This window comes from Ostrea edulis, chromosome 8 (genome assembly GCF_947568905.1).
Source record: "Ostrea edulis chromosome 8, xbOstEdul1.1, whole genome shotgun sequence".
NCBI classification, from domain to species: Eukaryota; Metazoa; Mollusca; class Bivalvia; order Ostreida; family Ostreidae; genus Ostrea; species Ostrea edulis.
In genome coordinates this window covers 5,785,222-5,807,244 of record NC_079171.1, presented here as the reverse complement: position 1 = coordinate 5,807,244, position 22,023 = coordinate 5,785,222, and the positions used below count along the sequence as shown (strand labels likewise).

General features: G+C 37.2%; 1 pseudogene; it reads right to left on the bottom strand.

The window, feature by feature from the left end:
* Positions 1 to 17,055: 17,055 nt before the first annotated feature.
* On the bottom strand, positions 17,056 to 19,509 carry LOC130049857 (uncharacterized; annotated as a pseudogene).
* Between the last annotated feature and the right edge of the window lie 2,514 nt (positions 19,510 to 22,023).

Below are 22,023 nucleotides of genomic sequence, written 5' to 3'. Positions count from 1 at the left end.
AAATATTGGAAATCAAATTATTATACAAGTTTTAGAAGAATGCGATTTTTATCAAACAGGATTTGAATAAAACCCTCTTGGCACGATGAAGATCGTTTTTCTATTTTTCGAAAAAGTGTATACTTTTTGGGAGCCGTCATGGAAAGTTAAACACTTTTCAAAAACAATCATATTTCATTAAGTTATCCATCGTAAAACGGCTGAAATATTGCTTCAACGATTTTAACAGCTAATCAATCAACCAATCAGTCTTTTAGACGTATAATTTAACTGCATTGTGAGAATATTTATGATATACAATGTAATTGAAAGGTTAACTACGTTTAACAACAAATGTTGTCTTAACAGCGGAATATATAAACACTCTTTGTGAAAACGGCGGTACCTGTTATGACACCAACTTTGCTCGGAAATGCATCTGCCCAGCAGAAGACGTTGTCAAAGTAAGTTTCTATTTAATACACCCTATATATATATATATATATATATATATATATATATATTGTCATCAAAGAAGATAAGTAGTTTCAGCTCTCTTTGGTGATCAGATCATCAAATATTGTTGGAATTCTCATGTACACAGATTGCACTCCTTCAATAGCCGATTTTTTTTTTACAATATTGCAAGGCAAAATAAAAAAAACAGTATATTTGTTGTGACCTTCACCTCGATAATTACATGTATTGAGGACGTATTATTTCTTAACAATACCCATTATCATTCACAAGTGTCGATTAAACATATCCAAGGGAACTCGAAATAAAATGCACCACAGAGTCTTCCACACCTGCTTCATACTTTGATATAATTTATTGAACATGGATGCTAACAGCAAACTAACAACTCAACTTTATGACAAACAGGATGATTTCATCTTCTATCGTCAACTTTCCAAATTTATTTGGCGATAACCCATTATCACCTGAGTATGTTTCTTTGTCTTTCAACTGATTCGATATTCATTAGCACTATGTACTAGCATGCGTATAGTCAGTTTCGGAATAAAGACAACCTACTGGCAAATAAGTTTATGTTACAGGAGTATCAGTAGTCTCGTTTAAAGTCAGCATTTCGCAAACTTTGACGTCATTAGAACGTTTTAGTGTACAACTGCAAGCCGAGTGCTGTCCGACGTATTTCATATCAATTGTTAGGTTGTTTTGTACATATTGATTTTGACTACGAATTACTCCGTTTACCTGATCAAAATAAAGAGTTGATGGCGGGTGTGAACGGTCAACAGGGTATGCTTATTCAACTGCTCAATGTATATCAGGTAATTTTGTGGTTACGCTACTCTTACTTTATAAGACTGTCAGATTTATCAGTGTTCCGTAACTTTACTTTTTCATGTAGTATGACGAATTTAACAAAACAAGATATGTTTGTTTGGTACCAAAGTACTTCTTGTACCACAAGAAAGGTATTGTCACAATGACGTGAATTCTTACCATTTACATGAGATTATGCACGTTACTAGATTTGGAATAACCATTTCCGTGCGTATCCGGAATATAAAAGGTCTACAGTAAGCCTTGCTTGGCGTAAGAGTGGGTGGTCTTTCGGATGAAACCGCAACAAACCCTGTGTCATGATAGAGATGCATGCCGACATCTTCATACGAGTGAAATATTCTCAAATGGAACGTGAAGCAAACAAAGAAATAAACAAAGAAACAACAAACTATCGGTATTTAGCGGTGGCCTGTTTATGATATGATTCTGTGTTCTTTGAGAGTTGTCCTTCATTACTTACATACAGCGTAAAGTTCGAACTTCATCATACTGGGATTTCTCACTGTCATTATCTCATTATCAACAGACAACTGTTTATAAACACTCACTAGTGGATTGTTATAGACGCCGGCCCATGTTGTTGTATTTATGGCTGCTAGATATTCTGCATATAACGGTATACACATCCAATCAATCTTTTATACAGGAATACAATAACAAATTTTGGTAAAATCACATCATTTGGTCACGGTGCAGAAATTATATAGTTAAGTTTTTTTTCTACAAAACAATATTTTGGAAAGTACAATATATTTTTTTTTTCAGAGCAAATCCCGAACATAATCTGTGAAAATGGCGCGACGAACATCACCTCTTCCACGTGTGTTTGTCCGGACGGGTGGACTGGGGAAACTTGCAATGGTATTATTATTAAAATGGTTTCTTTACCCACTTAGTTGAGATAATAATTATCTGCAAAAATTGAAATTGGTCCAGCGGTTCTGGAATACCAGATTACCTTACAGATCAGCATGTAAGACGTCAATCCCTGTTGTTGTCCCACCATATCCACGAGGACCATGGATGGCGTGAAGTTCAATTTTCAAAAAAATGTGTTCGTGAGGGAGTCGAACCCGGTCGTTTTAAAAATAGAAAGTCGCTCTACATATTTGAATCGACGCCCTTATCCACTGAACCAAGCAGTAGGCCATACATTACAAAGGAAAATTAACGTACAGGTGAAGTTGAAAATAATACCAGTGAAGTCGTTTCTATTTTCATAAATGCTCTCGTGAAACAAAATTTCAAAGCGACAGTTTTTTTTAGAGGTAAACTCGAAGAACATGTTCATGCTAAATTTATTTTGTTTCACGGAGGCAGTTTTTCTGAAATTTGGGGATACCCCTCCATTTTAACGCTAAGCATCATATAAAACGCTTATTACTTGATTTAAACTCGAAATAGTTTGGATAATTTTGTCAATACATATCTTTTGAACTTATTTTAAAAAATTATTGAATCAAGACATACGTTCCATTGGTTTTATCATATATTTTGAATAACTTAATATGTTCAATCTTTCATGCAACACCTTTATGGAAATTAACATGAGACGTGCAACACCTTCTTTGGTGATTCCTACTAAACAAACAACATATTATATTCTACCTGTTGTAAAACAAAAGTCAAATTTAAGTTGATTGATTTTAAATACATCAAGTTTGATAAACAGCAAGTCCCCCAATTGAGAACTGCTAACATCCAAGGTCAGTGCATATCGGAGATTACGAATAGAAACTACTGTCTGGAAGAAAATAATTCACGAAATGACATTTTCTGCTGATTTAACGGGGTTTATTGCTTCAGATCACTTTAATGAAATGAAATTATGTAGATTCAATCACAAATATGTTATTCTATTTGTCCTTTTATTTTTCAATTTTTTTTTTACCGTCAGTGCTTTAAACGGTGCATTCTTGGCACGATTTGCTGTCAAACTGTCTTTGTAATTTCTGCTTCCCTTGTCCATCAGCCTTTTGATTTTACGAAATGCTGACTCCCTCATAGCATTACGTATACAAATATATTTTTCATTTTCATTTCTGCATTTTAACAACACCCCCCTTTTGAGAATTGTCTGGATCCGCCATTGATTTAAACACCCATCTCTCAATGTTATCAAGAGGAACAACTCCTTCCTTGTTCATATCATACCACTGAAATCTACAAGAGTTGTCTGTCTTTGTGAAGCAGAAGACACTTGCATGGATACCGAAGCTGAAAGAAAGCGTATATTAGGGATATTTGCAGGTACGTAGAAAAAATAACCGTCGGGTAGAACATTATTAGGTAATATTTCATTGTCTTGTTATTTGTCTAGAGTTGCATAAAAGACATATTTAGACCTAGTTTTACATTCAGGTTCGCGAGTCTAGTGAGTAGTGATCACCATTAAATTGCTTTTGTCGTTTTGACATACTCTGCAATGATATATAATTCATTAAGTCATAATCCCGCATCATCGTGCAGTGTAGAGTCCATTTTGTAGACACAATGATCTCAGACTGCGGCTACAATAATATGGATCAACAAAATATCGTGAGCAGTAAGGTTAATCAAGCGTCTGTCATATATCAGCTGCAATAATCACTGACAATGTAGCCCTATCCTATTTGCTTTTCTTCTGACCCCCCCCCCCAAACAAAAAACAAAATCGGAGAGGGCTACATCATTGTTGCAGCTAGTCATATATCTGAGATCCACAATGGTTATTAGTATACATAGTTAAATTGATATGCGTGCATCCTCGTGGAGTTAAACATCTTTTAAAATGCACTGATGCTACAAAATGTGGGCATACAAAATTTAATTTGCAAGCATCCTCATAAAGTATATATTCATGTTTATTCATATCATGACTTGAGATCAGTGTGAGGTCTTAAGAGGGTTACAGAGGAGAATGTGTTTTTTCTTCTAAGATAATTTCATTTTTCAAAATAATATACACACACAAGCACCTGGCGTGTGGACAGGTTTTATAGGTCTGATGCACATATAGCCCCCTCCCCCTTCTAGAATAAAATTATTTTTATGCAGAACCATAATTTATCCAAAACATGTTATTTCCCCACCGATCACCCTCACAAATCGTTCTGAATAGTCAGTTTCTATCTTCTATAAGCTTTTCTGATGTGTGATACAAATAAATGTAAAGGTTCGTAACAAATCATGTAAACAAACGAGACCAACTCACAGGGTATACATAACAACTTTATCGAATGAATTTCTGAAAATATTTCATCAGGCTAATGCTGTTCTACCTATGTTTTTCTTCTGAACCCTATGTCATCCATTTTATTTGTCATATTCTACACATGCAGTATTTAAACCTGTGAGGTAAGTTTTAATTATAGATTAGGGATGTGTAATGTTCGTAGCTAGTTACCCCCCCCCCCCTTCAGCATACCAAGGAATGTTTTCTGCATGATGCACGAGCACTTACACGTCGCATTTCACCATATCATATTTGTCATCAATACGAACTTGTTTTTCATGTTATCGGTACATGTATATGTATCTTCTACAGCTGCTGGTCTTTAACTGACCCCAGCCCTACATCTGTCAGGTAAATGTATCGTCTACACCTGCTGAGCTTTAACTGACACCAGCCCTACATCTGTCAGGTAAATGTATCGTCTACACCTGCTGGGCTTTAACTGACCCCAGACCTACATCTGTCAGGTAAATGTTTTGTTTTAACCCATGTGTCTTCTATGACCTTTAATTTTGTTTTGAAATTTTATTTTTATTTTTTTCTTCTCTCTGACAACTAGTGATGAGTGTCAGTGGTTTTCCCCAGATGCCCGTCCTGGTAGAGGGAATATGTCGTTTGACCAGCAGCACTGTCCGGGTCAGTGGTCATCTCCTGTACCTCAAAACCAATCTCACAGATGTGTTCTGATATACCATTCCTATCTAGGTAACAGCGCTTCCTTATAATGTGTAACATTAGACAGTTTGTCTCAGACCTCAGGACTACAGCAATGCTGGACCTTGGCCTCATCTAGTAAATGACCATGTTTAAAGCAAATTACATTCATTTTGCCATTTTAATTATTTCACGTTTTGAGGTGATAGTTCCATTAAATTATTACACAGTTTGTATTGCTGCAAGAATGTCTTACCCCCCAATTCCAGACACCCCCACCCCAACTCCCGCACAAAGTAGAGGGGGTTATTATATATATTATCAATCACCCACTCGCGATTACAGGGAATTATTGTAGGTGTCATCACTCACCCACCCCCGAGTATAGGGAGTTACTGTAGAGTCACCACTCACCTACCACCGAGTACAGGGGGTTAGTGTAGGCGCCATTCCCTGTAAACAGGGATTGCATGTGGGTTTATCCTAGGGGTCTTGACGTCCACCGCCTAGCAATATTTGTGACTTCATCATGTCAGCCTCATTTACTTTCTGAATTTTAGCCATAACTTATCACTGGGTTTTTAGGGACTTGATTGAAAGAGGAGTGTTAGTGGAGAGAAGATTTTTCTCATCACATCATTACCTGCTGTTGGAGGCTGGATACTTCAATAAACATTGCTGCGGTCTTCCTGAGATGTATCAATCAGTGGAAGTTTTCATTTCCTCTAAGAAGAGTCAGAGAAGTATTAATTTTTCTCGTAATAAGTTCAGATTGTAGAGAGCATGAAGGCAGATATTACAGTTACCTCCCTTAGACTGATGTGATTTCAGATACTGTTGTTTGAATGTTTTCGACTGTTCAGTAGTCAAAAGCATTAGTTATAGCTGCGTGTAGTGCCTCAGTTTACGTATACTTATCTGCATAGAACTACACATCTAATGGTAGATTTCATGTATAAGACACTCTAGGAATATATTTTCAGGTCACCTGAGTACTCGGGTAACTTATTGGTATTGTTCTGCATCCGTTGTCATGCATTTTCCATCATCAGTTGAACACTTTTACACGCCCATCTTTAAATGTTGCGTATTATGAACAGCAACGTCTGTATGTTTGTCCGTTCATTAGAATTTTCCTGTTTCTATTTTCATTTTTCTATCAAGTATCAAATATTGAATTGGTCACTCTTGATCATGTTTCAGTTAGATTGATGTCAGTTTTCAAATGAGAATTGTCTTTTTATATAGTTTTATACGCTGTCAAAGACGGGACGTGTTATGGTATGGGTGACGTCTGTCTGTCCGTCTGTCCAGACCTCGGCAGGATACAAACCGAACCGTAAGATCCAGAATATTGCAACTTGGTATATTTGATTATCATGATGAGGGGGGGTATTGTTTTCAAAGGTCAAAGGTCAAGATCGTAGCATCAGTTGAAAGGAAAACCTTTTACCGGTAGGCACAATACAAGCTGAACTATTAGGGCTAGGTTTGTCAAACTCATGCCAATCGGAGGATGCATTTTGTTCTTGAGGATCAAAGTTCAAGGTCATTGTATCACTTAGTAAGAAAACCTTGCAGACATGATATAGACCAAACTTTTGGAGTTAGGACTGTTAAACTTGGTACACATACATCTTCTGCCAAGTGAAGGATGCCTATTGTTCCTCAAAGTCAAAGTCGTAGTGGAGGGGTACAGATCAAGCTGTTGGGGCTAAGATCATCAAATTCAATACACATATATCTTGTGCCAAGTGGATGATGTCTATTTTTTCACAAGGTCAAAGATCAAGGTTTTAGTATCACTTTGTAGGAAAACCTTGTTTGAGAATTTTACAGATTGTTGAACTTAATCATTTTGAGGAAATGTTACATAGAGAGTACATGATTTGTCTTTTTTTTACAATGCAAAGAAAGTATGTCATAGCTTGATGATTGCTGATACTACTTCAATCCAAGTTCTACAAATCATGGTGTAAGAAAAAACACCATATTAGCTTTTCGCGGCCGTTTTACATTGTTATATAGGTTGGTATTATTTGGTGGTACTCTTCTTGTATGGGTTTTGAAGATATACATGTAGCATGGATCTTGATTTCCTGATATGTTTTTAGAAATTTACAGGTTGTTGAACTGGTCAGTTTTGAGGACGTATCACCATGACTACGTGGCGTGTCTGTGTGACTCCACCCACTGTTTACAACCTCAGAACTTCACAGGCGACTGGGAGATTTAGATCAAGGGTTTTAATTCTTCAACGTTTTTTTTTTAAATTCTTTGGTGTACTGTTTGTAAAATTACAAGTTCTTGATCTTACATGTCGACAAATTTAGTGTTTTTGTGTGTGAAACATTGGATAACATCTTCTTTAATGCTAGTGATGGACAACACACATGTGAATTTCATGAATCTGGGGTAGTGACTTGGTTATCAGAGTGGGACCTACATGATCTTTGCTATTTATTGTCTTCAGCATTTGAAATTATTCTTAGTAGTATATACACTACTGATCAATGCAAACTTAAGAAAAACAACAAGAGATGTATCAAAATTGTAATCTCATCACCCGAGGTTAAACATCTAAGCGGGGGGTTAGTCAAGGACGGGATGTAGGACAGAGCTAATGTAGGAACAATTGTTGTAGATTTCTTAGCCTTGGTGAATTATAAGGCCTGTGAGTCATGAGCTGGCTTGCTTGCTAAAATTGTATTTAAAACTTGCTTCAGATTTCAACAAAATGTTACTTCCCTGTCTGATTTCTGGTTATTCTAGCACACATTACAACTTTGGTTTTGCAGCTTACTGGTCCTCAAAAGACGGTGAGACAATGACTATAGGAGCATTTCATGTCTCTTAACAGCAGAAGTGGCCAGGTTACCTTCCCATCCGATCCATTTCTAGGGATGGTGTTTTGTATCGAGCTGGTAAAATTTCTCTCTTTTAGCTCGCCTAGTTTATAAGCAATGATTATCCCTTGTCTGTTGTCTGTCTGTCTCTCCGTCTGTAAACTTTACATATTTCCAGCATTTTTAGTAATACTTAGTGCAATTTCAACCAAACTCAGTACAGAACATCATTGGATAAAAGCATTCAAAATTGATCAAATCCAGGGTTCCACCCCCAGGGGTAGAATGGGGTAACAACAAGGGATCAATGTTTTATAAGCTGGAACGTATACATAGAAATAATCGTTAAACTTCTCTCTTGAACTATCTAAGGACGGACTTTCATATTTTGTATGTGTATTCTTTATAGAAAGACCCTTTTGTTGATGCAATAGTGTGTAATCTTATGACCTTGAACTGAATGTTTGACCTACTTTAAATAAGAATCTGACCTCTTAATTATGTCCTTATCTCCTTAAGATAGATCTTCCGTGTCTTTTCTGATCAGAACTCCCCGTTGTCTGTCATTGTCTATGTTGTTGTAAACTTTTCACATTTTCGACTTCTTCTTCAGAACCATTGGACCAATTTCAATCAAATTTGGTACACATAATTCGAGGATAAAGGTGATTCCAGTTTGTTCAAATGAAGAGTCATGCCACCTTAAAAGTGAGATAATCAAAGAATGCAAATCTGGGGTGGGTTATTTGAAGCCTTCCTACCAAGAAACACTGGACCAGGATAGCTGAAATTTACACAAAATCTTCCTTACATAATGCATATTCAATATTGTTCAAATAATGGCCTCAAGAGGTAGGGTGGGGCCACAATAGGGGATCAAAGTTTTAGGTGTGAAGACACAGTGAAACTCTTTAAACATTTTATTAAGCTAGAAAAGTCAGAATTTAAATGGTAGCTTCGTGACATAGTGAACATTAAAGTTTGTGCAAATGGTCTATGGAGGTAGGGTTGGAGCACAATCAGGGATAAAAGATTTACATGTGCGTACATAGTGAAAATCTTTGGAATTATTATTGTAAAGAACCACTAGGCCAGACGAGTTGACATTTACATGAAAGCTTCGTAACATAGTGCAAATTTAAGTTTGTTCAAATCATGGTCCTCGAGGGTAGGGTGGGGCCTCAATATGGGATCTACGTTTTACATGTAAGTACGAGTATATAGGAAAATTCTTCTTTAATCAGGCCAGAAGATAATAGATGTACATAATAGCTTGTTGACATAGTGCAGATTCAAGTTTGCTCAAACCATTGTCCCTAGGGGTATTGTGGGACCTTTATAAGGAATCAAAGTTTTACATGCAAAATATAGAGGGAAACTCTTTGAATATGGGCACAGGTGAGCAATATGGCTCATGAAAACACAAAACAACATGCAATAAGATACGAGTGTATACATATATCCATTTGTTGAACAAAACTACCTCCTGTGTAATGTACACCAGGTGCCAATAAACAAAACATGATTATCAAGAATTGATACCTCTAGTGTAATAATTCTGTTCAGATATTTTTTTCTTGTGTGATTCAATCTTTTGAAAGTTAAATGTTGTGAACACCAATTTAAAACTTTGCTTGCACTTTAATTATTCAAATGAGAACAAAAACAATCATCAGACACGCAGCAACAATGAATCTACCCCCTCTTATCATTATATGCAAATTGGACACTTTTTACGTCCAGAGATATAGCTGTATATAGGCTGGTTGCCCCTCATTCCTCTTTTCATACACCCGTCTTTAGACGGGACGTATTATAGTACAGCGATGTCTGTACGTCCATCCGTCCGTCCGTTCTGGGTTTTCTCTTTATAATTTCATTTCCCTTTCACATATCATGTTGAAACTTGCCGTGTAGCCTCTTTGTGGGTCACTCTAGATCATACTGCAATTTTGATCCATTTCGACCCTTTTCCCAGGAGCTTTGCCCCTTTATTTGGAAACAATTATTATATGTAGGGTACATAGTATTTCCGCCCTACTCCTCGCACAGTTTCAAGTGAGAGCCTTCTTATTTTGTGGAGTGTTGGTATGGGTATTGAAGATGTGCATATGGGATGGATTTTGATTTTCTACAATTGTTGAGAAAATTACAGGTTGTTCAACTTGGTTCATTTTGAGGAAATCTCGATTTTTAAGCTAAGACCCTTTGTTTATGTGAAAGTTTGTCACAGCTTCACGATGGCAGATACTACCTGAAGCAACGTTATACAAATTATAGCGCAAGAAAAACACCCTATGTAAGCATTTCACGGGCGAATTATGTACCGTTTGCGGTACTCTTGTTTAAAAACACAACAGCATTGTGGTTAATGGTACTGTAATGGAAATGTAAAATTTAACGGATGCATGGTACTGAAACATCAACCCTTGTGGCCTTCCTTTTTGAGCTTTGGATTTTTTTTTAATTTAGTTTTTTGAGAATTTTCAGGCAATATTATGAAGTCAACATCTCACACACACACTTTATAAACAATGCTACGTACCTGATAATATCGTGTATCACATACTTTCATTGTGCTTTTGATTCTAGGAGTCGGGCGCTTTTTTTTTTTCGCTCACCTGAACTGAAAACTCAAGTGAGCTTTTCTAATCGTATGCACGTTGTCCATCGCCTGTCCATCCATCTGGTCACCTGTCCGTTTGTCTCTAAACTTTTTACATTTTCGACTTCTTCTCCAGAAGCACTGGACCAGTTTCAACAACACTTTGCAAAAAGCATCCTCTGGTGAAGGACTTTCAAGTTTATTCTGATAAAGGGACATGCTCTCTTTAAACAGGAGATAATCACAAAAGCAGGGTGTGTCGTTTAAAAATATTCTTCTCAAGAACCACTGGGTCAGAAAAGCTTAGATTTGCATGATAGTGTCTTGATATAGTGCAGATAAGTTTGTTAAAATCATATCCCCCGGGGTAGGATGGGACCACAATAGGCGATCAAATTTTTACATGCAAATGTATAGAACATATCTTTAAACATTTTCTCCTCAAGAACCTCTGGGCCAGGAAAGTAGAAATTTACCTAAAAGCTTGCTCATATCGTGTGGGAGTAGGACGGGGGTAGGGTGGGGCCATAATAGGGGATCAAAATTAATATATAGAGAAAATCTTTAAGAATATTTCTTCTCAAGAACCATTGGTTTAAAAAAGTTTACATTTGCATGAAAGCTTCCTGACAAAGTGCAGATTTAAATTTGTAAAACTTATGTCCCCTGGGGTTAGGTTGGGGCCACAATAGGGATCAAAGTTTTACATGTGAATATATATGGAAATATTTCAGTATGGGCCTAGAAGACTAAGGTGAGTGATGTGACCCATGGGCCTCTTGTTAAAGCACATCACCACTGAAATCTTTAGTATTAGTTGCATAATTTGGACAGAGATAAACATCAAATACGTCTATAACACCCCCTCTCCCATCCCCCACTCTACAATTTGACGAAGTGCATATCGTAAAAAGTTTTCACCATAAAATTGAAGTATTTAAACCTTGTTTCTGTCGTAGAAATATTACAACCTGTTAAAACTTAGCATAATAAAGAATTTGATAACGTAAGCTTTACTATACACTATCTGTTAATACTATATATGTGAAGCTTCGGGGCGCAATCTTAAACGTGCCCCCAACTTCCGGTGTAAGGAGAGTAACTGCAAACATGTAGACCAGTTTTCCCTGTGAGTTTCAGACTTCAAACTTTGACCAAAATTAAATAAACTAGGTTGTCAGCGTAACTCCGCTGAAACCGCTGAACAGAATTTCATACAGTGAGTAAATGTGCATATCTACAGGAAACTCTGGTTTTAGTTCACTGTGGGGGTGTAGGGTATATGAGCTGGATATTCTGATTTAGATTTATTGGTGGGGTGTAGGGTATATGAGCTGGAAATTCTGCTTTAGATTTATTGTGGAGGCGTGTGGTATGTGAGCAGGAAATTCTTGTTTTTATTCATTGTGGGGATTATGAGGTTTCTCATTTTTTTTCTCATTGATTACACATTTATTCAGTTAAACAAAATGGTTTAAACATGATAATGAGTATTGAACTTTACGTTGTGGGGTGAGGGGGTGAAGATCTATTTCTATAGATAAGGTGTACAACTAAAACTATACAAATCAAGTGAGAAATGTTATGAAAGGTAAAGATAACAAACAGTGATCAATTTTATCTCTTACAAGAAAGGCGAAGATAACGAACAGTGATCAATCTCATAAATCTTACAAGAAAGACGAAGATAACGAACAGTGATCAATCTCATAAATCTTATAAGAAAGACGAAGATAACGAACAGTGATCAATTTCATAACTCCTACAAGAAAGGTGAAGAACTCCTACAAGCAATACAAAATAGAGAGTTGAGCAAACACGGAACTCTGGATATACCGGAGGTAAGATCAGGTGTCTATGAATGTTTTTTAATTGAGGGTCAGTCTCATTTTGATACATTCGGTACCATTGTGCAGCAATTTCTAGTATTTCCCTCAGCTGAGGATCGAACCTGTGACCTCTGACTCGGCAGTCTAACACTCTATCAATCAACCTAAAGGGTTAACCACTAACCAGAGCTAGTAGAACCTGATACCTCTGTATCGACAGTCCAGCACTCTACCAATCAAGCTAAAGGGTTAACCCACTAACTATCACTTTACCAATCAATATAAAGGGTTAACCCACTAACCAGAGCTAGTAGAACCTGTGACCTCTGACTCGGCAGTCTAGCACTCTATCAATCAAGATAAAGGTTTAACCCACTAACCAGAGCTAGTAGAACCTGTGACCTCTGACTCGACAGTCTAGCACTCTATCAATCAAATTAAAGGGTTAATCCACTAACCAACAACCTGGGACCTCTGACTCGGCAGTCCAGCACTCTATCAATCAAGATAAAGGGTTAACCCACTAACCATCACTCTACCAATCAAGATAAAGGGTTAACCAGAGCTAGTCGGAAGGCCAAGTATCTAACACTACCACCACTGTATGAAGTTTTTTATTTATATTTGTTCTAGATGCACAATTTAATGGTTTGAAGAGATAATTTTTGGTTACCTAATCCTAAATGTGAGAATAAATTTTACAGGGTAGCAGTGACAAGATACGTCCAGCTGAATCATGAGGATGATTTTCCAAAGAGTCTGACATAATTCAAGATATGGAAACCTCTACTGCTATAGAAAAATGTCAGGTTTGTTAATGAAATTGTGTAAATATTCATTTTTCTCTACCATGAAGTGACTGGGGCATAGTGTTAGCCCTTTTCATCGATCTGTAGTTCCGTCATTCCATCATAATTCAGTTTACGGGGTTCATCATCTCTACTAATGATGTGCTTTTTCAACTGAAATTTGTGATATAAATACATCCTGAGAGTATCCCAATCAAGTTTTTCATTGTTATATTTGAATGATTTTTGACAGAGTTGTGTTCCTTGGACTTAGACGGTTTTAAATAACTATTGATCTCTACTTATTATACACCCAGCAAACAAAGTTTGTCCAGAATATTTGATTTAGATTTTTTTACATTCAAGGAAGTTATGAATTTCTCCTTTTTTAGGGATGGGGGTTTACATGTATTATATCATTTACCAGATTATATCTTAAATCTTAACAGCCATTTATCAGAGTATTTGATTGAGAGATTCTTAACATTCAAGGAAGTTATGGATTTGTGTTAAGGGATGGGGAGTTTACATGTTTTATATCATTGTCCAGAGAACATCTTAACAACCATGTATCCTCCATTGAACACAAATTCATTGTTTTCCATCATACAGTGTGGTCTTGGGTTATATAATTTGTCCTCTAAGAACATTCCATGTTATCTCAGTCATTTTGAAGAGAAAGTCGGGAAACAGATATATCATAAGAAGATGAAGGTCAAGGTTCCTTATCATGGTTTCGATAAAATGAATTTTGGACAGAGTTATGCCCCTTGTACTTACATGTAGACAACTTTATACAATTTACAGTCCCCATCATTATCTTAGTCCTTCAGGAACATTTTGAATTGAAGTTGTGGATATACATGTAGTTACGTCCTGATAATATGCGGGTCAAGTTTGTATTGGGTTGTCATTGAATAAGGAATTGAGTCACTGGACTTTCAAACATTAAAAAAAAATAATGTCTCCGTCTATCATCTCCATCATACACAGACATTTCGATTTGAAGTTTGGGGTATATACTTTTGGGTATATACGTGATATGGGTGTGGTCAGAAAACATTTGACAGAGTTATGATTGTTGATTGGGGCCATTGTATCACTACACTACGACACATCTAGTTCCTTTTCAACAGCAGTATAATATCAGAGTTAAAAGTTGAAGAACCGCCGCTGTGGCCTAGATGTTAGAGAGTTCACGCCACAAGTGAAAGGCTGTAGTTCGAAATCTGGCCGCGACAGACCTAAGTCGTTGAAACAAGTAATGACAGTTCCATCGCCAGATGCTTGGTATCAGGTGTGAATATCACGGGTCCTCGGAGATGACCTTATAAACAGATGTCCCTTGTCACATTAGGTGTGGCACGCTAAATAACCCTTACTTCTCAATGACCATAAGCACCGACCAAAGGCCTAAATTTGAAGCCCTTCATCAGTCTTGGTGACGTCTTCATATATGTGAACAATTCTTGAGAGAGACGTTTTAAGGATGCAATCAATCAACATCAGTATATGGTCGGAAATAAAAGTTGAAGAACTGTGAAAAGCAGAATCTTAAGATATTCAAGAAACTGAAATCACGAATAACAGAGAATGTTCTGATATGCAAGGTCCTATTGTCAGGAATTTAGGTACAAAATATGAAAACCAAACTTTACATAGTAAAGAGCTATTAGCTGGGTTTGGGTATTCTTAAAAACAAGTCAAACTCCAAGATCACAATGTTGAACACTCAGATACCGAACGAGAGGCCTTATCGCATAGAATGCTCACATGCAAAATATGAGAGTCCTAACACTCATCATTCAAGTTTTTAGCAAGGTTCAAGTTTCGGACAGCGATCTGAAGGTAGGAAAAGACAATAGGTCCCCTAACAAAACTATAGTTGTAGGGGCATGAAATAACAAGAGACCCACAGGCCTTGCCAGTCACCTGAACATGTTTAATGTATCAATCACTAGCCCAAAGGAATGTCTACAAATTTAGAAAATAAAATCCTGTTTTAATTTTTTGGCACTTTTGCCTTGCCTCTAAGGCCCCTTGAATGTAGGAGTCCAGAAATCACCTTTGTCCAAAAGATTCTTCATATCAAATTTTGAAAGAATTGGAAGGGTATTTATCATGAAGTTAAAAACAATGTTCTATTGTTAGCGCACAGCAGGCAATGGGGGCTGACCAGTTACATCTAAGTAAACTTGTATATTCTCAAATAAAACTTCAATCTTCTGTGACCCCCCCCCCCTCCGAGACAATTTAATTGAGAAAGAAAAACCTTCTTGCATATTAATATGACTAATCATGGCCCAGCTGTTATTAGGAAGATTTTTTTCTCTATAATTCCCACATGAAACTTCATCTCCTATTGTGGGCTCCACCTTCCCCTGGGGAAAACAATGCCAACAGATGCTTGCTTATCAATATAATTAATCATTGACCACTTGCAAATACCGATTAGAATACTTCACTTGAGCCTTTGTCACAGGTGAGTTAATAACAATGTTCTTACTATATATATAGCTACAGCATATCAGTACAGAATTACTAGTAAATGTTGTAGCAGTGGTTTGGCTATATGTACTGTGACTATCAGCCTGGATAGCTTAATGGTTAGAGCACCTGACTATATATATTGTGACTATCATCCTGGATAGCTTAATGGTTAAAGCACCTGGCTATATGTACTGTGACTATCAGCCTGGATACATGTAGCTTAATGGTTAAAGCACCTGACTATATCTACTGTGACTATCAGCCTGGATAGTTCAATGGTTAGAGCACCTGACTAGTAATACAGGGATCTTAGGTTCAATTCCCAGTCCGGACAAACCATGGGCATTGGTCTGAATAGCACGGTGGTTAGATCATCTGACTATTAAACAAGTAATACACAGGTATCGGGTTCGATTCCCAGTTCAAACAAACCATATGTATTGGTCTGAATATCACAGTGATTAGAACACGTGACTACAAATGCAGAGGTGTCAGGTTTGATTCCTGGTTGAGCTATGCATTTTTTCCCTTCCCTTTACATTTAAACTCCGTTTACCTGATCGGGAAAAAGGGCTCACGGTGGGTGTGACCGGTCGACAGGGGATGTTAACTCCTCCTAGGCACCTGGTCCCACCTCTGGTATGTACAGAGGTCCGTGTTTGCCCAAATATCTATTTTGTATTGCTGATAGGAGTTATGAGATTGATCACTGTTCGCTATCTTCACATTTCATTTGCATCCTGGCCTAGATATTTAAAACCTTTCATGCACTCATACTCAATTTCAGCCATATTTGTTTTGAGTACAACTCTCAGCAAGCTCCCAGCATACTCGAAAAATATCGAGTCTGTACTCCATTTGAGTGTGAGAATGGTTTTATAAATGTTTTATAACCTTCACTTTTGAATACGAGTACGATTTAGAGCACAGAGTTTGAGTATGAAAACGTGCTCAAAAAGTTATAACCCCCAGGCCCAGTCTAGTCAAATCATGGATATTGGTCTGAATAGCTCAAATTAGGGGACTCAGGTTTGATTCCTGCTTGAACAATATTTTTTCCTTTCCATCACATTTACATATTTATATCACAGACAATTCTTGATAATTCAGTTTAACATGATAACACTTTATCTGTGTTTCTTTTGTAGGACGGTGGAGATTTGGTTACTTGCTGTGACGTTATTGATTGTAGACAGAAGACTGTGACGTTGGATCTGAAGCTCTGTGATAAAGACCGAACGTTTGTGGTCACTATCTGTTACAGTACTACTAATCTGAAGAGCTGCCTGTACTACAAATCTAAGTAAGTATTCAGTAATAAAGTAAGACTGAACTCTAAATCATGTTTATCTATAATATACACATTAAAAATTGTACACATATTGATACTAGTAAAACAGTCAAATTAGTCCACAAAAGATTATATATAGATAACTAGTAACACAGTCAAATTAGTCCACCAAAGATTGTATAGAGATAGATAACTAGTAACACAGTCAAATTAGTCCACAAAAGATTGTATAGAGATAGATAACTAGTAACACAGTCAAATTAGTCCACAAAAGATTGTATATAGATAGATAACTAGTAACACGGTCAAATTAGTCCACAAAAGATTGTATAGAGATAGATAATTAGTAACACAGTCAAATTAGTCCACAAAAGATATAGATAACTAGTAACACAGTCAAATAAGTCCACAAAAGATTGTATAGAGATAACTAGTAACACGGTCAAACTAGTAATTAATGTACTAATATTAATACTGTTCCACTAAACATAATGATACAGATAAGATATAATTAGTAAACAGCAGTGAGAGAGTAATGTTCTATCAGTTAAACTCACAAACACAAGTACATGTTAATTACACATCACAGACACAGGGCTGTAATTAACACAGGGCTGTAATTAACAAGGAACTGTAATTAACACAGGACTGTAATTAACACAGGGCTGTAATTAACAAGGAACTGTAATCAACACAAGACTGTAATATACCCAGGGCTGTAATTAACAAGCAGTTGTAATCAACACACTGATGTAAATAGCACTGTAGAGATGTGTAATTAACACCGTTTTGATAGATGTAATGAACACTGTAGAGCTGTGTAATTAACACTGTGTTTATAGATATTGGATTTTCTTCACTTTAGCAGTATCCCACTCAGCCACAAAGAGGTTGTCTCTGATGTCCACACATAAACCGAATGGACGGCGTAAATCACAGTGAATGTAATGGAGGAACTGTCCGTCCTGATCTAGGATGTGGATACAGTGATTGTATAAGTCTGCTGTCAGGATGTGACTCTGGCTGTCTGTAGTGATGCCGACTGGATAAAATGATTGCTCGGTATTAGAGGGATGACCAGTGTATCTAAATCGGAGTTTTCCTGACTGATTGACCACCACTACTGTTCTAGCTCCATAGTCAGCCACACAGATATCCAGGTTCCTATTCTCACTGATGTATTTATTGATATAATCACCAGATGAATAGAGAGGACGACCCTGATCATCAAACTGAATGCTTTGTTTCTCTGTGGAGCCGGAGTAACGCACGACTTTGGATTGTTTTCTATCATCACTGACCATGGTAACCAGGAGATCGTTACCCGCGGTACAGCAGACACCGCGAGGTCTCCACCCCTGTAGTGTGATCACGGTCCGTATCTTTGTATTCTTAATTAAGTTTACGGTGTTATTATTAGGGTCAGTATAAACAAGATCTCCGTCCCGTGTCACTGCTATGTCCCCCGGTACGTTCCCTGACTTGGTTTTTATTGATGTCAGTAGTTCACTCTGGAGGTTGAGCAGCTTCATGGTGTCGTTATCCCCGCGTGTCCAGACTTGATCTTCACTCAGACAGCTAACACTGTATAGAGTGTCATACCGGCTCATCAAGCAGTGGTTTGACTGAAGGAGACGATACAGCTTCTGCTGACTTCATTGTGTCGCCATGTTCTGTGTTAATGGATAATGGCGACAGGGAACCAAACATTTCATTGAGCTGATCTTTGTTTATTTTCTGAGGAGTAAACCTCGGTAATGTAACTCGAACTTTAGGCGGTAATGTTCTAAATTCCGATTTCCTAGTTTTGTAAGTAGAGGTTAAGGAGACGTTATCTGATGTTAGGATTGATTTCAAGTCGGACATGATATGTTTGAGTTCCGCCATTTTCTGTGTGATTTCATCTGTATTTCTATTCAGGGTAGAAAGGTGTTTGTTTTTCATCTCTGCAATGGCAGATTTCCGCTGATTGACAATGGCGGTGATCTCCCGGTGTAAAATTTCACCTTCTTGTTCGGCAGCTGTGGTCAATTTCCCGTAGTTTGTTTCTATGTCGGCTTTTTCAGTTTGGACATCGGACGCCATTTCTTCATATCGCGGGTAAATTCGGGTCTCGAGTTCCTCCAAATCTTCTTGTAAATTTTGTGTTTTAGCGCCGAGTTTTTCCAGACATTCTGATAACTTGTGACCTTCGTGTTTACCTGAGGAGACGCATTTAATACAAACAGGAATATCACAATTCTCACAGTGAAGTTCGCAGTGTTTTTCGACTTGTTTCGGACATCTTGGGTAGTTGGGAGTAGACTTTCTTTGTAAATAGGGCATGACATGATGTTGTTTAGAGGAGTCCGAGAGGTGTTTTCCTACACAGTTAACACAGAGATTTACGGCACAAACTTCACAATGACTCTGTAGGGGGACAGTCTCACAGAGGTCACACAGTAGGACTTCCTGAGCACTGCGCCGGGGATGCATTTCTGACGCCGGGATCACGAGTAGTTTACTGTCAATAAAAAAGGGGGATCTTAATAAAATATTTCAAAAGGTCAAAACAATTGACAAGAAACAATTACACTATGATATAATACAATAATTTTAATATTTCAAATGAAATGATAAGTAAAAGGCATCGATATACCCCCCCCCTCCCCGAATACTTATCATTTCCATTAGTGGAACTCTTCAAATTAAAGGCGCGTAAAGTCGTGCTACCGGGACAACATAATGCAAATACATTACTTTGGCATACGTAATATGAATTATGGTATTGAATACATATTATAACCGACTGCAAACCACAACACTGATTAAAATTCTAAAGTCAAATTTAGGAATTGATTATTCTTACAAGAAAACAGACGAACTTTTTAAACTATGTGAGAGAGAGAATCTACTAAATTTGCCAAATCTGACCGTGCGATATAAAGCCTCAATCTCAAGAAGAACTGTAAAGGGAAAAACCTATATGCACATCCAACACAAGAAATTTTCTTGTAATTAATGTGCTCAATGTTTTTAAAGTTATTCTGTCAGACTATGAAGATATTCTATTTTATCATACAATTAGGAGAGGTTCTTATGGCATGGACTTTGAAATCGTACACGAACACCCCCCACCCACCGCCACACCCCGTCAATATCCATATTTTAGAACAAGTTATATACATGTATATGCCAAACTGCATTTTTTAAAGACGTTTATAACACTAATTAACACACCTAATGCGTTTCCAAACTGCATCTAAGCTAATTTGAAAATTACAAAATATTGATGGACTTGGATGTCCAGAGAACATCGTTGTTTGGAATTTTTAAAACAGGTGTGGTGGAGTTTAAAAAAACATGTAACATCTTTAATAAGATAGTGTTAGAATATTTGAAAAATGCAGTTTGATTAATGGTAATTTTATTTAAAAATACACTATGTATTTTAACTCTTACAAAAAAGGGGGGGTCTATGTACATTTCGTTCCGTTTATGTCCCAGTAATCTCGCACTTGCTCGCGAGATTTGTGCATTTTCTTACCAATGACGCACAAGAGTCATCAAAGCACGATAACTCCAACGAGCTGGTAATGAGAAGTATTATATGAAATCATTATCTAGTTGATCAGATATATCTCACTGATCACAGAAATATCGATATTATTGACACTACAATGTCAGAATGCGTTGATATAATTTTGTCTAACCTGAAAATCCAACACGGCCTCCCTGTTCTTTCGACCTTCCGCCTAGTCCCGTGATTAAATACCTGTGCGGCGCGTCGGCCAGTATACGCTAGTGATGTGTTATCGCCTGGTTAAATTGTTTGCAGTTTGCTTTGACCTAGTTCATGTTGGGTAGCTATGACAACATTTACGTCAGAAGACAGAATTTGCTCTCATAAAAAATACAATCAATGTATATACAATGAATATTTGTTATTATTAATATGTTGACGGTGCTACCGTTTGAGCGAGCGCAGCTTCGTGTATGTACATATTTTGTAATGTTCATGCTTTGATCAGGTTCAATTTAAACAATATCTATTTGCCAAATACTCATGACATGAATTTTCTCTCAGGGTTTTATATTAAAAATGATTAAAACGTGCGTACCGCGAAGAGGAGTGTATACATGAATGTGATTGAAATATTTTAAAGGGACTGATTCACGATTTTCCCCCAAATTTTATTTTTCACTTTAAATGGGTAGCTATGCCAACATTTACGTCAGAAGACAGAATTTGCTCTCATCAAAAATGCAATCAAATTTCTCCGTTTGTATTGAAATTCAACCCTGTGGGTCATGAATAATCTCGCATTTTAGGTACTAGAAACGGATGTTGCTAAAACGCGGAACAGAACGGAATTGAAGAATTAGAATGATTAATGTAGCTTAGAAAACACTTAGAATCGGACAAATACGACTTAAGATTTCAGGAATTTGTTTACAAGTGGCACAGCAATTTTATCTTAAAACATTGCACCATAAATTGATTAAGCTCAGATAAGTATGTGTATAAGTTTACATGGCGGAATACAGTCTTGTATTTTCGGTATTGACATGTGTTAGCGGGCAGGGACATCCAGTGGTGGATTTGGAGAGCAGGGGCCCAGGTCATTCCCTTTTTAGAGCAAAAAATTTACAAAATAATGTAAGTTAAACTTCAGCACCCCAAATTGCTGATGATTTCAGCTAATACTCGACTTTCAAATGTGCCCACCGCAGCGATGGGGGGTTCGAATCACAGCCGCGACATACCTAAGTCGTTAAAACAGTTAGGGATAGTTCCATCGCCAAACGCTCGGCATCAGATGTGAATGTCACGGTTCTCGGAAGTGACCTTGAAACGGATGTCCCGGAGGTGTGACACGCTAAAAAAAAACCCTCACTGCTCAATGGCCGTAAGCGCCGAGCAAAGGCCTACATTTGAAGCCCTTCACCGGTCTTTGTGAAAAATTCCCCAGAGAGACTTTAAACAAGATACAATCAATCAATCCCCCCCTTTCGGAAATCCTGGATCCG